Below are 13,811 nucleotides of genomic sequence, written 5' to 3' on the forward strand. Positions count from 1 at the left end.
CTGGGTTGCCAGCACTGCCGGCAAATTCTTTACCATCTGAGCCACTAGGGAAGACCCTCAGAAGGCCCTAGGGAGCTGGAAATAGAACATTTTCTCAGGCAAAATCCATGGTAAGGATAGGCAAAGCTGGCATCAGGCCAACCGTATCAAACCATGCATCAAACTTCTGAGGTCAGGCAAAATTGAAAACACATTCAGAGAAGTTAATTCCCCTTAATTTTGAAGCCCATGTGTATTTCAAGGGAAATTTAATCCGTGTGTTTCTAATTCATTTACACTCAACTCATCAAAATGGTATTTTGAAAGAATTATTTCATTTTCATATCCAGGAAATACTATGAATCTCTTTAATAAGATTCTTGAAGGCTTGAAAGAAGTGTCTTTCAGTCAAGTAGTTGTGTTTGGTCTGCCCTAAGCAGGACTTATAAACAGAGGTAGGGGAAAGCTGTGTCTTTCTAAAGCTAGGAACCCACCCCCATGTTCCAGCCACTGTATGTCTTGACATATTAGATGCTGTTGGTTAAGAGTGCCATGTAATTTTTGATTTCACCTCCTTTTCCACCATTTTAACAAGGAGTTCCTCAGGGGCTTGTTATAGTTGACATAGAGTGAGTTGACCCTCAGCTTTGGCTTTCCTTAGGGGATGGAAGTATATGTTGGTAGACCCCAAGGGTTAAAATAAAGATATTGATATGGGCTGGATATGGCAGAGACTATGATTTTTCTTGTTCTATTAAGAAGAGCCCAGAGATGCTGAATCTTGCTAAGCAAGAGAAACCCTGGGAAAAAGGGAACAAAGGAAGTGAGTAATTTTGCATAATTAATTTAATTTGTCAAGAAATCTAGTGGATGGGATTAGTTATAATTTTACACACAATTTCTGGGACGAGAAACAAAAACATTTTTATGAGATCAAAGCCTGGAAAAGCAGCAGATAAAACGTTAGTCTGAAACATGGAAGAAAAGGGAATTAATTTTCCTTGTTTCTGTTTCTAAAATATGACAATTAGTAGAAGGCTCCAAGTCAAAATGTGTTTGCAACTCCTGATGAAGTCAGTGTGTGGTGAGAGAATTCCCCTCAGCTGCTGAGAGCAAAGAAAGAAAGCTGAGCTGTTCTTGAGGGTTTGGTTTATAACCAGTTGCGGAAACAGAATTGTCTGTTTGGGGTTGCCGAGCAGTGGCGGCCAAGCTAAGGATCTTGAGTGATGACCTCTGAGAACCCCGGCTCTGCCAGCCACCATCTACCACCAGCGCATTTTCAGTAGTGCTTGGAAAGCCCTCAGGTGGCAGGAGCTCTTTTGAGAGGCTCAGGAGTGAATTAGCAGGCAGGCTTTCTTCGCATTTAATTTGCAACAGGACAGGAAGTCCCTGGATCTTGTGAGCTCTGTAACAAGAAACTACAGCAGGTGAGTAGCAGTTGGTGGCAGCCAGCTTCCTGTTATAGGCCCCAAGATAACAGTGAAGGTCTCTAAAGCGGTGGTCTGTTGCCTCTTTCTCACTCCTCATAGTAAATGCTGATTTAATTTCTCCCCGCCACCCCGGGGTTGGTACAGGTTCTGAAGACCAGTTCTTCTTGAAGAGGTTAATACAAAGCATTGTTTTGGTTTGCGAGCTCCCTGTGGTACCAGAGAAGCTCACCAAGTCCATGTGGAAGGATACATTGATTCTAAAGATCTGGTACCAATCTGGGTGGAGGGAAGCATGACCTTAAGTAGCCATACCCATATGTTCCTTTGCCTTAAGTTGAGGAAATGTCACCCAACTCAGGAAACCTTCTGAAAACCTGAAGAAGAGCGTTAATGCTTCTCTGTTCACTGCTAATGCTTTTCTGGGTAGAATGGTGGGAAAGTCCCCAGATACCACATGACAGGAAGATTTAATGATCTCTGGTTCCTTCTTGGAGATTATAACTCAAACTGGTATGAAAGTGAAAGTTGCTCAGTCATGTCTGACTCTTTGAGATCCGGTGGACTGTACAGTCCATGGAATTCTCTAGGCCAGAATACTGGAGTGGGTAGCCTTTCCCTTCTTCAGGGGATCTTCACAACCCAGGGATCGAACCCAGCTCCCCTTCATTGCAGGCAGATTCTTTACCAGCTGAGCCACAAAGGAAGCCATGAATTGGTATACCAGGACAGTTTATGAATTTCAGTCATTCAGTGAGTGTCTCTGGCAATTTCAATGGAAATAAACATGAAGAAAAATTGCCCTTAAAATCCTAAAGTTCATTTACCCACAGAAACATCTTTCCTTTGTCCATTTGTTTCTAAAGTGTAGAAGTGTCATGATGATGAAGGTTTTTTTTTTTAATTTTTTTAGATAGTATTTTTTATATTTATTTATTTATTTAGTTTGGGTGCACTAGATCTTAGTTGGGGCATGTGAGCTCTTAAGTTGCCATGTGTGGAATCTAGTTTCCCAACCAGGGATCGAACCCAGGCCCCCTGCATTGGGAGTTTGAAGTCTTAGCCACTGGATCACCAGGGAAGCCCTGATAATGAAAATTTTAATTGCAATGGCTCCTCTTCATACATAATCCAGTTTTCTTTTTTAAAAATTATCTGTTTATTTATCTATGTATGCTGGGTCTTTGTTGCTGAGTGCAGGCTTTCTCTAGCTGGGGCAAGTAGGGGCTACTCTCTGGCTGCAATGCTTGGGCTTCTCATTGCGGTGGGCTCTCTTGTTACAGAGCACAGGCTCTATGGTGCTTGGGCTTCAGAAAATGTGGCTCACAGACTTAGTTGCCCTGTGGCATGCGGAATCTTCCTGGACCAGGGATGGCATCTGTATCCCCTGGTTGGCAGGCACATTCTTAACCACTGGATCACCAGGGAAGTCCCCGTTTTCTTATATAGATAATAATTATAATTTTAAATGGTGATGCCAATGTATTTCTTCAGATATGATGAAAAGTGAACTTTATTCATGGTAGGTTCTATAAAGAGCAGCACAGAGCTCAGAAGACACTTAGGAAATGTTAGCTGCATCTCACCTACATGGATACACAGACTTTTGAGCTTGTCAGGACAGCTAGTATTATATTTCATCTTATTATGTCCTGGTTTTGAAAGGTAATTCTGTGTTAATGACTTGGTGCTCAATTCAGTCTCAAAAATACCTTCTTCCAAATTCAAATTTAATCATAAACATATGGCCTGCTTCTTACTTAACATTATAAAGGAATGAGTATATGATCATAGGTTTATATTTTTGGAACATGCTCTGGTGGCCATTACAATCAGAATAATTTCTGGATCTTTTTTTGCACATCTGCTTCTGAAGAATTGATTGGAAGTAATGAAATGCCCTTGTCGATCTTTGTTTTATTTAGATTTGATTACCTTATTAAAATTGAGAATGTGATTTTTATTCTCTTCATAAAGCTCCACAACTGTGCAGCATGGACTGTTATAAAAGAAATAAAATGCAGATTTGATGCTAAGTCAGGTTCTGCTGCTCATGTGGCTTCCCCAAATGCAAGGTTCCTGTGAAAATTCATGAGTACTCCAGGGGTGAGGTTGGGAGGAGGGGGAAAGGGGGGGAGTCTGCTTAATGCAGGAGCAGTGATGCCATTTTGTCATGGTGCCCGGGCTGGGAATCTGCAGCTGAATGAATGTGACATTATGGAGTGCCTTAAAGTCACCAAGGAAGTGTCCTTGACGGGAAGGAAGGGAGCCAAGCCTTGCTGGGAGCCTTGGCTCTGCTCTCAGGAGGTGTCTCTGGGCTAGCAACCCAATTCCCCCTACTTCCTTTGTGTTCTCCTTCCTTGGCCATTGACCTTTTCCTTCTTAATGAGACTAGCTCATTTGTAGGCTCTAATCTCTTTGAGGTTTTGTGCTGGGCACACAAACCTGCCTGCCGCTGGTGCTCAGCTGAAACTTCCAATGGCAGCCTCTGGAGAGAGGCTCCATGCCCACACTTCTAGTTCCTGTCTCTTCACAGAGATTCCTCACTGTGTGTTGGCTTGTATGAGTATGAGACTGGTGCCACTTAAGATCACAGCTCCTTACTGGCACACAGATGAGTGAGTGGCCAACAATCTCTTCAGTGAAGGCTATCACGTCTTTAAAAAGGACTGATGCCTGGTTTTGCTTTCGGGGATGTTCATCTATGGATCTGAGAATGAAACTCGGGCTGGGGAGCTTTCATGGCTTCCCAGATGATTCTGTTGTACAGTCAGAGTTGAGAATCACTGCCCTCATTGTCTTAATAGCTGAAATACATCGCTTCTAATAAAAAAAAATCCTAACTCTTTAGCTGTTGGACAGGGTCCTTCAGACCTGATTCTCTCTCTGCCATTTCCAGGCCCCCAGACTTTTCGCTGCGCTGAACTCCAGCCAAACTCCTACCTCCTACTGGTTTCTCCAAACTCCTCTATCCTGGGAACAAGCCCACTCAACCTGACAGTGCTCAGCAGATTCTCTCTGGCTCTCTCCTTCCTGTGACACTGAAAAATTTCCAGCCCTCTGCAAAGTTTCTTCTAATTTCTATCTGAGTTCCCCAGGTGGTGGCTAATATGTTCTTCTAATTATCCTCCCCCGGTAGATGGTGGTTTTCTAGACGGAAGAGGCTATGTCTTTTTCAGAGGAAGATTGTTGGTACTTCCTTGCAATTCCTGACTCTGAATATGTGTTGAATAAGTGAATAAATTATGAGTGAGTGAATGAGTGCATGAATGAAATAATGAGTGAATGAATGAATTTATGAACGAACACCACACAGCCACAATTTCATGCTGCCAAGTCCACCACTGAGATTTGCTATTGTTCTCCTCCTTATACAGATTTCAGACCGCTCCCTCATGATGACTCATAGAGGGGAGTGTGTGTGTGTTTGGTGTGTCTGTGCATGTGTAGGTGTGTATATTTGTGAGTGCATGTGTGTTGGGGGCAGTGCATGGACCAAGCTTGTGAACCTTCCCTCCTTGTTCCTGAGGATGTCCACCCCACAGACGACTTCCATTCAGGTGAGCCGGCTAGTCCTCTGCACACACTGAGTGGCTGGGGTGTCCGAGCTCTGCCTGGAGGTGGAATGCTGGCTGGTGGTGCTTGCCTGTAGCCTCAGATGGGGTCAGGTTGAGAACTGGCAGGACCTTCAGGAGGAGTTTCCTTCTGGATGTTCCTGGTGGGGGCTGCCTTCTGAAAAGATGAAATTCCAGACTGGGGACTGAACACTCCCCACAGACACCTGAAGGGGGCACTGCTCACCCCCTTGCTGAGTTGGCATCTCATTCTCATTTTTGAAAGACAGACTTCAGGTGTCCTCCTGAAGTGCAATGCTGGGCATGGGATGGCTCTTAGTAAACATCACATTGAAAAGTGAAAATTGCTCAGTCATGTCCAACTCTTTATGACCACATGGACTATAAAGTCCATGGAATTGTCCAGGCCAGAATACTGGAGTGGATAGCCTTTCCCTTCTCCAGGAGCTCTTCCCAACCCAGGGATTGAACCCAGGTTTCCCGCTTTGCAGGAGGATTCTTTACCAGCTGAGCCACAAACGTCATATTAATCTATAATAAATTAGTGACTATTTGATTGATTTTCAGATTGAATAATCCATAGTGTGATAGTGAACATTTGGTGATTTTGCCCCGGGAGAGCTGCTTTTCTGATAGGGATCACTGTCCATCATTCAGAAACCAGAGACAGTTGATCTTCTGTTTGTCATGCGTGGTTCCTGCATGAACATCGCTTCAGAGGAAGGTCGATGGAATCCACGTAGAAGGTTCTGAAGGCCCGGAAGTCTCTCGTCAATGCCCGACCTGCTCAAGGCACCAGCTGCTAGCTTCGTGGGGCTGTGAGCAGTTGAAATGTGGTTAGTGTGATTGAGCAACTAAGTTTGCAATTTTGTTTCATTTTAATTATTTATTTTCAAATTTAGGTTTAAGCATGGATATTGAGCTCAGTTCTTGGAAGACTGAAGAACAACTTAGGTGGGCAGATCTACCTCTGCTGCTGCTGCTGCTAAGTTGCTTCAGTCGTGTCTGACTCTGTGGGACCCCATAGACGGCAGCCCACTAGGCTCCCCCGTCCCTGGGATTCTCCAGGCAAGAACACTGGAGTGGGTTGCCATTTCCTTCTCCAATGCATGAAAGTGAAAAGTGAAAGTGAAGTCTACCTCTACAACTGTCAATTTTATTAACTCTCAGTACAGTCCAAACATTTCTGGTGAAACTTTATCGTCCTCATTGAGATGAGCAGTAAAGGTCAAGGACTTACTGGATTTCCAAGACTCAGTAGGAGAACAAGAAGGTGAGAATGCAGAATACAACTAATGGAGCGGGAGGGGGTGTTGGTTACATGTCGAAGTGGTAATATCTGAGATATATTGAGTTCCATGTAACAAATTATAAATTCATTATACCTGTTTCCTTTCACTTTTAGTAATGTGCCTACTGGAAAAGTTGCTGTTGCCTTTGTGGCTCACATTGTGTGTCTATGAGACAGGCTGGCATAGGACTTGCAGGAGTCAACCTTGTTCTGAGCGCCCCCAGTAGATTTAAGGGGTGACTTTGTCTCCACCCCAGAGCATCTGTAGTGGAAACTTTGCTCTGAAAAAAGCAGGAAGTGTCCCGGGTGGGCTCTGAGTGTTTGCTTATTGCTTGTGTATTCAGTGGCGACTAGGATGGTGTTAACCTTGAGCTGTGTGAAGTGTGACACTCATATGTTCAAGGTCATGAGTGGAGATTAAGCGTTAAAAATGGCTGATGTGGTGGCTAATTTATGTGTTGATTTGACTGGCCTGAGGGATGCCCAGAGACTGGTACAATATGATTTCTGGCTGTATCTGGGAGGCGGGGGGGAGGGCTAATTGAAAGATTAGCATTAACTCAATCTCAGGTGGCTCAGTGGGTAAAGAATCTGCCTGCAGTGCTGGAGATGAAGCAGACATGAGTTAGATCCCTGGGTCAGGAAGATCCCCTGGAGGAAGGCATGGCAACCCACTCCAGTATTCTTGCTTGGAGAATTCCCTGGACAGAGGAGCCTGGCGGGCTTCAGTCCATGAGGTCACAAAGAATCAGATATGACTGAAGCAACTGAGCATGTATTCATGCAGCAGATGGAGTCAAGATTGCCCTCATCACTGCTGGAGGTGTTATCTAATTCTTTGGGGCCCTGAATAGAACCAAAAGGCTACAAAAGAACGACTTGTCTCTTCCTGAGCTAGGATGTCCATCTCCTCCTTCTCTTGGACACTGGAGCTCCTGGTACTTGGACCTTGGACTTGGAGTGAATTACAGCCCTGACTCTCCTGGGTCTCCAGCTTTCTGATGGAAGACTGGGGGACTTCTCAGCCTCTATCACCATGTGAGCCAATTCCTGTAATAGAATCTCCTTATACGTACTTGTATGAATATTTCTATATGTCCCAATTGCTCTGTTTTTCTGGACAACCATGTCTAATGCACCCAGGCATTTTGCCAGGGGTTATAGGTTCAGTATACCATTGCATCCTGTCAGCAATAAGCCGACAAGGTAGCTTCTGTTATTATCTCATTTTACAGAGAGAGAAATAGAGACTTGGAGTAGTTAAATGGCTCAAAGCCATAATTTGAATGTAAGTTTGTCTAGTCCAAATCCTTCCTCTTTCATATGCTATGTCCTAAGTTGCTTCAGTCCTGTCCAACTCTTTGTGAACCTATGGACTGTAGCCTGCGAGGTTCCTCTGTCCGTGGGATTTTCTGGGCAAGAATACTGGAGTGGATTGCCATGCCCTCCTCTGGGGGATCTTCTTGACCCAATATTCTCCTTTACTCGAGCTGACTAAGACAGACAAGGAGTGTGTGTGTGTGTGTGTGTGTGTGTGTGTAAATATGAATGCATGTTAATGTGATTTTTAAAAAACATTCATTTATTTGGCTGTGTCTGGTTTTAGTATGTGGGATTTTTGATTGCAGAGTGAGGGCTCAGTAGTTGCCCCTTTGTATGTGGGATCTTAGTTCTTTGAGCAGGGATCAAACCCCCATCCCCTACATTGCAAGGCGGATTCTTAACCACTTGACCACGAAAGAAGTCCCTGTTTATGTGAGTTTTGAGCCATTTGAAATTAAGGTAGAGGTAGCTTGCCCTTCAGTCTATATTTCCTAAGATAAAAGATATTCTTTTATGTAACCATAATCTAGTTATCACAATCAGCACATTTAGCCCTAATACAGTACTGTGGTTCAATCTGCAGTGTGCTCAGTCATTCAGTTGTGTTCGACTCTTTGTGACCCCATGGATTGTAGCCCACCTGCCAGGCTCCGTTGACCATGGAATTTTTCAGGCAAGAATACTGGGTGAGCTGCCATTTCCTCCTCCAGGGGATCTTCCCAACCCAGGGATGGAACCTGTGTTTCCTGCATCTCCTGCATTGGCAAGTGGATTCTTTACCCAAGTGCCACCTGGAAAGCCCTGTTCAATCCATAGACCACTTTTAAATTCTGTCAGTTCTCCCATGAAGCAATGTCTTTAGAGGAATTCTCTTTTTGGTTTTCTTTAATTTTGGACAGCTCCTCAGTCTTTTTGCATGATGTGACATTGGCATAGCTGAGGAGTACAGGCCAATATATTTTATAGAATATTTATCCAATGGGTTTTGATCCTTTGAGCATCTAAATAAAGAGCGAGAGAGTCTGGTCCCAGGGAAGGTGGAGGAAGTTCACTCCCCTCCATTTCTCCCTCCAAAACCTGGACAAGTGTCCACGGCAGCTCACCAGGGATCCTGAGAAGCAAATTGTGGAAGCTGCTCAGGATGTGAGGTGCCTTGGACTGTGAGGAAGTGGCTGTCACTCTTTATCTCTGCCCTTTTCTCATGGCCCTGACTCAGGCACAAGTGCAAAAGAGTGCATCAGAGCAGAGTAACCAGGAGCTGAAAAATTCTGGTGACATGGGGGGAGGGGCTGAGGACGGTGACCCATAGAGTTACAAGGGTCTTGCGTAATAAGTGCAGGAATATGCTGAGAGCTGATGGGAGATGGATTTTGGCCCAGTCCTGGACTAGCCTTGGGGAGGAGGGAGTGAAACGGCACTGCCAAGGCCTTTTGTTGCCTTCTGAGTTTATTTTTCTAATTAACAGACTTTATTTTTAGAGCACTTCTAGGCTTACAGAAATTTGAACAGATGGTACAGAGAGTGCCCATATCCCCCCCTCCACACCCCCAAATTTCCCCTGTTATTAGCATCCTACATTGGTTACAGATGAAGAACCAACACTAACTCATTAACTCAAGTCCATAGTTCACATTACGGTTCACTCTTGGGGCTGAGCATTCTGTGGGTTTGGACAAAAGTATCATGACACATATACATCATGAAAGCATCACACAGAAGAGTCCCTCTGCCCTAACAATCCCCTGAACTCCACTGAGTCATCCCTTCCCATCCCCTTTAACCTATGACGACTCCATCTTTTTACTGTCTCTGTAGTTTTACCTTTTCCAGAATGTCATGCAGTTGGAATCCTATAGAGTGTAGCCTTTTCAGATTGGCTTCTTCCACTTAGCAATGTTCATTTAAAGTTCTTCCAGTCTTTTCTCGACTTTATGATTCATTTCATTACCAAATAGCATTCCACTGTGTGGATATGCTATTTGGTGATAGCATTTACTGTTTGTCCATTCATCTTTTGAAGGACATCTTGGCTGCTTCAAGACTTTGGCAATAATGAATAAAGCTGCTATCAACGTTCATGGCAGGTGTTTGTATGTATGTACATGTCAAGCTTATTTGGGTACATACCAAGGACTGTGACTGCAGAATGATATGAAAAGGCAAAGTTTAGTTTTGTAAGAAACTGCCAAACTGTCTTCCAAAGCGTCTATACCATTTTGCATTCTCATTGGCAATAAACGAGAGTTCTTGTTACTACACATCCTGGCCACCTTTAGTATTGTTGGTTTTAAAAAAGCTTTTAGTCATTCTGATAAGTGTGTAATGAACGGTACTTCTTCACTGTTTTAATGTGCAATTCCTTAATGACATATGTATGATGTTGAACCCTTTTATCAGAATGTGTTTTGCAAATAATTTCCCCCAGTCTTCAGTTTTTCTCTAATTTTTTTCATATTTTCAATTTTCTCTTATTTTCTGTTCTTTTGCAGAACAGAAGTTTTTCATTTTAATAAAGTCCAATTTGTCAGTTTCTTTCTGGCATTGTACTTTTGGTATTGTTCCTAAAAATTCATTGCCAAAGTCAAGATCACCTAGATTTATCTATGTTATCTTCTAGAAATTCTATAGTTTTGCATTTTGCCTTTAGGTCTATGAACATTTTGTGAAAACTCTGTGTCTAGATTCTTTTTTTTCCCATGTGATGTCCAACTGTGCCTGCACCGTTTGTTGAAAAACTATCCTTTCTCCATGGAATTGCCCTACAAAACTTTGAAAACTGAACTGACATTGAAACCACAAGCCCACAAAAGACAAATTGGAATCTAACCAGGTTAAATGCTACTAAAATAAAAACATCGACATTCTCTATGGGATGAAAGCAAGATCCAAAGTTTTGCAACAAAATGAATATGATGTTTAAAATATACCTCAAAATTACTCAGTACATAAAGAGCTGGGAAAACCTCTGCTGTATGAGCAAGGACAATCAATAGATGACAACATACAGAAATGCTGGACTTGTCCGACAAAGATTTTAAAGTAGCTATGTAGAATTGTTGCCCCAAAGCAACTGTGAATGCTCTTCAAATGAATGGAAAAAGGGAATGTCCCAGCAAACAGTAGTTACAAAGAAGACATGGGGACTTCCATGGTGGTCCAGTGGTTAAGACTTTGCCTTCCAATACAGTGGGTGTGAATTCGATCCTTAATCAGAGAGCTAAAAATTTCCACCTGCCTCATGGCCAAAAAAACTGAAACATAAAACAGAAGCAATATTGTAACAAATTCAATAAAAAGACTTAAGTGGTTCACATAAAAAAAAACTTTAAAAAGAAGATATGAACTCAGTTCAGTTCAGTTCAGTCGCTCAGTCATGTCTGACTCTTTGTGACCCCATGAACCGCAGCACACCAGGCCTCCCTGTCCATCACCAACTACCAGGGTCCACCCAAACCCATGTCCATCGAGTTGGTGATGCCATCCAACCATCTCATCCTCTGTTGTCCCCTTCTCCTCCTGCCCTCAATCTTTCAGCATCAGGGTCTTTTCAAACGAGTCAACTCTTCACATCAGGTGGCCAAAGTATTGGAGTTTCAGCCTCAACATCAGTCCTTCCAATGAACACCCAGGACTGATCTCCTTTAGGATGGACTGGTTGGATCTCCTTGCAGTCCAAGGGAATCTTGAACTCAGTAGATGTATTTAATAACAGTAAAACGATGAAAGGCAATGCCAAAGAATGCTCAAACTACCGCACAATTGCACTCATCTCACATGCTAGTAAAGTAATGCTCAAAATTCTCCAAGCCAGGTTTCAGCAATATGTGAACCGTGAACTTCCAGATGTTCAAGCTGGTTTTAGAAAAGGCAGAGGAACCAGAGATCAAACTGCCAACATCCGCTGGATCATGGAAAAAGCAAAAGAGTTCCAGAAAAACATCTATTTCTGCTTTATTGACTATGCCAAAGCCTTTGACTGTGTGGATCACAATAAACTGTGGAAAATTCTGAAAGAGATGGGAATACCAGACCACCTGACCTGCCTCTTGAGAAATCTGTATGCAGGTCAGGAAGCAACAGTTAGAACTGGACATGGAACAACAGACTGGTTCCAAATAGGAAAAGGAGTACGTCAAGGCTGTATATTGTCACCCTGCTTATTTAACTTCTATGCAGAGTATATCATGAGAAACGCTGGACTGGAAGAAGCACAAGCTGGAATCAAGATTGCCGGGAGAAATATCAATAACCTCAGATATGCAGATGACACCACCCTTATGGCAGAAAGTGAAGAGGAACTCAAAAGCCTTTTGATGAAAGTGAAAGTGGAGAGTGAAAAAGTTGGCTTAAGGCTCAACATTCAGAAACGAAGATCATGGCATCCAGTCCCATCACTTCATGGGAAATAGATGGGGAAACAGTGGAAACAGTGTCAGACTATTTTTCTGGGCTCCAAAATCACTGCAGATGGTGATTGCAGCCATGAAATTAAAAGACGTTTACTTCTTGGAAGGAAAGTTATGTCCAACCTAGATAGCATATTCAAAAGCAGAGACATCACTGCCAACAAAAGTCCGTCTAGTCAAGGCTATGGTTTTTCCTGTGGTCATGTATGGATGTGAGAGTTGGACTGTGAAGAAGGCTGAGCGCCGAAGAATTGCTGATTTTGAACTCTGGTGTTGGAGAAGACTCTTGAGAGTCCCTTGGACTGCAAGGAGATCCAACCAGTCCATTCTGAAGGAGATCAGCCCTGGGATTTCTTTGGAAGGAATGATGCTAAAGCTGAAGCTCCAGTACTTTGGCCATCTTATGCAAAGAGTTGACTCATTGGAAAAGACTCTGATGCTGGGAGGGATTGGGGGCAGGAGGAGAAGGGGACGACAGAGGATGAGATGGCTGGATGGCATCACTGACTCGATGGACGTGAGTCCGAGTGAACTCCGGGAGTTGGTGATGGACAGGGAGGCCTGGCGTGCTGCGATTCATGGGGTCGCAAAGAGTCGGACACAACTGAGTGACTGAACTGAACTGACTGAAAACGATGAAGGAGAAAATAGACATCAAAACTGAAGATAAATCAATATATTAACTGTCTCTTGCTCAGAAAGCTGCCTGTTAAACAACATTCTTTGAGAAATTCTCCTGGAAGTTTCAGAATTCTTTGTAGAACAGTCACCCAGGGCTTGTGTCTTACATACTAGCCTTTACTTTTAAGAAAAATGTATTGCCAATGCTCTCAATGACCTGTCTCCCCAGCCAGACCCCGGGAGTGAGTGGGGCATTTCATACAAGGGAGTTTACCTGGCTACGATGCAGCCCGACATGAACAAGAAGGCAAAGAACGATAGATTCTTGAACGGCAGAGTCCCGGGGGTTTGTGATTTCATATTGTGTCCCGGCAGCACCAGGCTTCAGAGAGTTGGTGAACATGAGATCCAGCTGCAGAGAGAATTGGGCAACCTGCATAGGCCAGTGGCAGGGCTGCCTCGGGCAGCCTTGTTCAACTGGTTCACTGTCAGGTTCCCCGGACCTTCCTCACGTCTGCAGCCCCAGCCTGGCCAGGCCCGCTCCACCTACTGCCTGGACATCCAGGAAGCCTCCCCATTAACGTCAGTGTATTCTCAAGCTGACTCTCCCTTCTCCATGCATCTACTACTACCATCTGGGACAACTTAGCCATTGTCTGTTAGGGCCTTTGAAGCTTGATTATAGGAGAAAGGGAAACATCACTTACAACAGAGTCGTCTGCCCTCCTTGGGACAATAGTGCCAACTTCTTCCTTTCTCTCTCTCTCTTTTTTTAAATCCGAATATTTTTGATCATCATGGAGGGTAGTGGAATGGATTCTAGAATTCTTTCTCTTGAATGGAATGAACCTCATGGCTATTTTCTGGTTGCCACAAAAACAGTTTTGTGAACACGATCATGTGGATGGAAGATTTATTCCAGTTCTCTCACCCCATTTTCCCTCACTGAGTGCAGAAAGAAGCCGAGACGTGAAAGCGTCAGTCGGATCGTAAATGTGGATGGTATCGTTTTCCCACTTGCTTAGTGCTGGGTCTCTACCCCACCTCCAACACTATTTCCTTGAGAAACAATCATGGATGTAAACAAAGCTTGTTCTCAATGGTTAATTTTCCATGTTCTATTAATAGGATAGGCTTTTTTTAAAAAATAAACATCCTTATGATGGTCTATTATGATAGACAGTAGCAA

General features: G+C 43.6%; 1 long non-coding RNA gene across 1 annotated transcript; it reads left to right on the forward strand.

The window, feature by feature from the left end:
- Window positions 1–738: 738 nt before the first annotated feature.
- LOC129624935 (uncharacterized) lies at window positions 739–10,802 on the forward strand. Its single transcript, XR_008701200.1, has 5 exons — window positions 739–1,406; window positions 5,884–6,254; window positions 7,171–7,310; window positions 8,179–8,281; window positions 9,616–10,802. It is a non-coding gene; the product is annotated as an uncharacterized LOC129624935 (long non-coding RNA).
- The last annotated feature ends 3,009 nt before the right edge of the window (window positions 10,803–13,811 follow it).

The sequence above is a fragment of the Bubalus kerabau genome, chromosome 13 (genome assembly GCF_029407905.1).
Source record: "Bubalus kerabau isolate K-KA32 ecotype Philippines breed swamp buffalo chromosome 13, PCC_UOA_SB_1v2, whole genome shotgun sequence".
In the NCBI taxonomy this organism is placed as follows: Eukaryota; Metazoa; Chordata; class Mammalia; order Artiodactyla; family Bovidae; genus Bubalus; species Bubalus kerabau.